This window comes from Rhinopithecus bieti, unplaced genomic scaffold (assembly GCF_001698545.2).
Source record: "Rhinopithecus bieti isolate Rb0 unplaced genomic scaffold, ASM169854v2 scaffold_15769, whole genome shotgun sequence".
Lineage (NCBI taxonomy): Eukaryota > Metazoa > Chordata > Mammalia > Primates > Cercopithecidae > Rhinopithecus > Rhinopithecus bieti.
The window spans coordinates 2,083,551-2,088,045 of NW_016809129.1; positions in this window are offsets into that span (position 1 = coordinate 2,083,551).

Sequence of the window (4,495 nt, forward strand, 5' to 3'; positions counted from 1 at the left end):
TAAAAATTATAGCTACCTAATTATAGAATATTCTAATTCTTTTAGAGCTTATCTTTGATATTAAAAAAAATTCATCCACGCTAACCTGAAAAGTAAAATACCATAGTAAACTAAGGTTTCATCCCTATTGAAAGTAGCTGCAAAAAAAAAAAAAAAAAAAATGTTTTGTTTCAGTCTGCCAGTATTATTTCCAAAGCACGGTGCACTGCCTTATGTAAATTCCAAACAAAATAATAAATTCTTACCTTGGCAATAATGACAATATTTTTAGAGAAATATCCTATTCCACTTCTACATAAACATTCAATAAAAAAAAAATTCTCTAAATTTAGAGACATGTTAGCAACAAGATTTCACTGAATTCCAAATTGGTCCAATTTCCCAGCTGAACCATTCATTCCTGTTTGCATAGATGGATGTCTTTTAATTAACTGCCTGCCTGACTTCAGATGGCCCTACATCTTCTGCTCATAAAAACAGGGTTTTTTTTTTTTTATTTCCTGTTCAATACGTGTCAGATACACTTGTCTGTTTCACCACACTGGAAAATTAAGTTAGAACACATATATTTTCAAAGACATGTAGGGGTCACAAAGAAATGAGGGAGAAAGGAATCACTCCTATTGTCATTGAATGAGAAAGAAATATGAATTTGCTATTTTCCACAGAAGAAAGAACTAAAAAACCTATTATTTGCTCATTTTAAACTAAACTTACTGGGTGGGGATGGGGAGGAAACATACCACTTGTTTAATTACAAAGAAGGAGAAAGGCAGGGGAAACTATTTGAAGGCCATATCTTATTAATCCCTGTGACAAGGTCTTCACACTTTATAAGTTAGCAAGTCAAAACATGAGCAAGGTGTAGATAAGCAACGGTCTGCTTTGCTTTTGTCTTGTGTTATATTTTAGGTTTCTCACCACTCTGTCTCTACCAGCACCTTCTTGCAATGAGAAGACAAGTACAGATGGCCACAACAGGACACAGAATGGGTGAGATACCTAAAATGCAGCGCAAGGCAGTACATGCCATTGAAAGGCTTCTCATTCAATTGATAAACTACATCATTTCAAGGAAGAGTGCTGCCATAAGACTGAAAAAATGGAAAAAATGAATGAAATAGAAACTGAAAATTTTACAACCCATTAAAGAACTAAAAGTCTGCATAAAATAATATTAAAAGGGTTTTGTTCCAGGTGATTCAGTAAATATTTTGTCTACTATGTGCCTTGCTCTGTGCTAAATAAGCCAACTAACATCCTTTAGTACATTCACACATACATATAGTCTTCTCCCCAAAGAGATTTTCTGCTGTAAAATTCATATTAGAATTTAATGATCAGAAAAAGAATGGAAGAATCTATTTTAAAACTGAGTGAAATTGGAAAGGACCTGAAATCATCCCAGACAAGAGGATAGTGCAATAAACCAGAAGATCAGGGAGAACAAAGCTCATTCCAGGAACAATGAGTAGATCAGATCAGGTGGAGCTGATGCTCCAGAGGTAATACAGAAATTGAAAAGAGTATGAGAGTCTCAGTAAAGCCAGGTTTCAAGTCCCACCTCTAACCCTGGCTGTATAACTCTAATTAAATTGCTTCTTAGTTTCAGGCCTCAGATTTCTCATGCATAAAGGTGGCAATAATATAAATTGTTAGGTTACCTACCTCAAAAGATTTTTGTGAAAGTTAAATTAGGTAATATGTGTAAAAGATTGAAAGCTCTCCCTGGCATGCAGTAGATGCTCAATCAAATATATCATTAAACTGGAGAATAACAGCAGAAAAGGGAGAAGTCTGGAAAAGTAGGATGGTATTAGATAACAAGCTAATCTCTCAAGCTAGGAAGAAGAGCTAAGAAAGAAACATGCGAAGATGCTCAATATCACTAGGAATCGTGGAAATGCATGTAGTAACAGTGAGATTATATTTTGCCCCTAAGATTAGGAAAAAATGAAAAATACGTAAGAAAACAGGCATTTTCTTGCACAATCGATAGTTGTGTAGATTGAGGATAATTTTTAGAACAAACTGACAGTATGCACATGTTGTTTGAACCAGCAATCAAACCCAAATACTTTATATGTACAAAAGTATTGCTACTACCCTAGTCCAAACCACAATCATCTACCTTACTGCAATAGATCTCTTTATTAGTCAACTTTGCTGCAATAATAAACCCTAATATCCTAATGGCTTACAATAACAAACATTTATTTCTCATTATGCCATGCATAAGCTGAAGATTTGCTACAGGCTGTGCTCTTGTTCACATGTCTTCTCATTCTAAGATGCAGCATGAAAGAGAATCTCCTGTCTGTTATTCTCATGGCAACAAACAGAGCCAAGGGGTGGAGCTGAACCATGTAATCTAATGTAAGGCTTTTCATAGGTCATGTCTCCACACATTCTATTAAACAAAACATACTATAAACATTCTATTAAACAAGTATTACATGGTCTAAGCTTGACAATTTGATGGGTGGGTGGGTGGCATAGTGGGGGTAATCCTCCAACAGGGTGTCTCTGCATATCACACAGCAACAAATCAGGACACATAATCCTCTTTTAGGAAAGGAATAATTGGGAACAATCCATACCCTCACATCCCATCTGGTTTGCCTGCTTCTACACAGCAGCCAGAGCAAGTCAATAAAAACAAGTCTGAATCTGTCCTTCTCAAAACCTCCCAATAGCTCTCCATTTCACTCAGTAAAAACCAGACTTCCCTATGGTTTAAAAGGCCCTACATGGCTGGAATTCCCTCCCTATCCCACTACCTCTCTGATCACTCTTCACTCCAGAGTTCCTCTTCAGCCTCTCTAGCTTCCCACCTGCCTCAGGGCCTTTGCACTGATGATATATTTACTTCATTCCTGTTTCTACTGGGCTGTCTGCCTGAAGTCCTCTGCATCCAGATATGCCCTGGCTCAGATCCTTATTTCTTTAGGTTTCATCCAAATGGCAACTTAAGAGTAGATAATTTGTGGTTATATCAATCTACACGCGATAATGTGATAAAACTACATAGAACCACACATACACATACCCACCACACACACACAAATGTGCTTGTCAAAGCACACACACAAATGTGCTTGTCAAACCTGGTGAAATTTCAATAAGGTCTGTAGACAGTATTGTCCAGTTTGTTTGGATATTTGTATTAGTCCATTCTCACACTGCTATGAAGAAATACCCAAGACAGTAATTTATGGAGAAAAGAGGTTTCATTGACTCACAGTTCTGCATGGCTGGGAAGACCTCAGAAAATTTACAATTATGGTGGAAAGGGAATCAAACACATCCTTCTTCACATAGTGGCAGGAGAGAGAAGAATGAGACCTGAGCGAAGCGGGGAGCCCTTTATAAAACCATCATACCTCATGAGAACTTACTCACTATCACAAGAATAGCATGGGAGAAATCGCCCCATGATTCAATTACCTCCCACTGCATCCCTTCCATCACACATGGGGATTATAGGAACTACAATTCAAGATGAGATTTGGGTGAGGAAACAGCCAAACTATATCAATATTGTACTACAGTTATGTAACATGTGACCACTGGGGAAGCTGGACAAAGTGCACATGGGACCTCTTATTATTTTTGCAACTTCGAGTCTATAATTCCCAAAAAAAGACATTGTTTTAAATAATGAAAATACCTATGATCAATCACCTAGTTATACCATATACAATGGCACCCCCATAGCATCTATTCCTTTACTCTATTACTCTTCATTGCCCCATAGATTTACTTGTTTTGCTGTAAATAACACAGTTACTTCATTACTACTTCTACAACTGGAAAATACATCCTATGACATTACAGGCTTTGTCTGTTTTGTTCACTGTTGATTCCTTAACACCTAGAAGAAGGCCTAGCACATTGTAGGTACTCCATAAACCCATCTGTTGAAGGAAATGAATGTGCCCAGCAGTCGGAATTAGAAACTACCTAAATGCTCATATATAGGGACATAATAAAATAACGTTTGATATATAGTAGAATATAGTAACTTAAAGAATAAAGTAGGGCCGGGCGCGGTGGCTCAAGCCTGTAATCCCAGCACTTTGGGAGGCCGAGACGGACGGATCACGAGGTCAGGAGATCGAGACCATCCTGGCTAACACGGTGAAACCCCGCCTCTACTAAAAAAAACTACAAAAAACTAGCTGGGCGAGGTGGCGGCGCCTGTAGTCCCAGCTACCCGGGAGGCTGAGGCAGGAGAATGGCGTGAACCCGGGAGGCGGAGCTTGCAGTGAGCTGAGATCCGGCCACAGCACTCCAGCCTGGGTGACAGAGCGAGACTCCGTCTCAAAAAAAAAAGATAATAAATGTGGCTCTTTGGATTATCCTTTGAGCCACCTGTGATATCTTACTGGTGCCATCATTAATTAATGAAATATATAATGTTTTTGAAGTAAAATTGTATATTTTTATGAGTCATAATTTTTCTTTTATAACATCCTTTTACTGATATATAAAT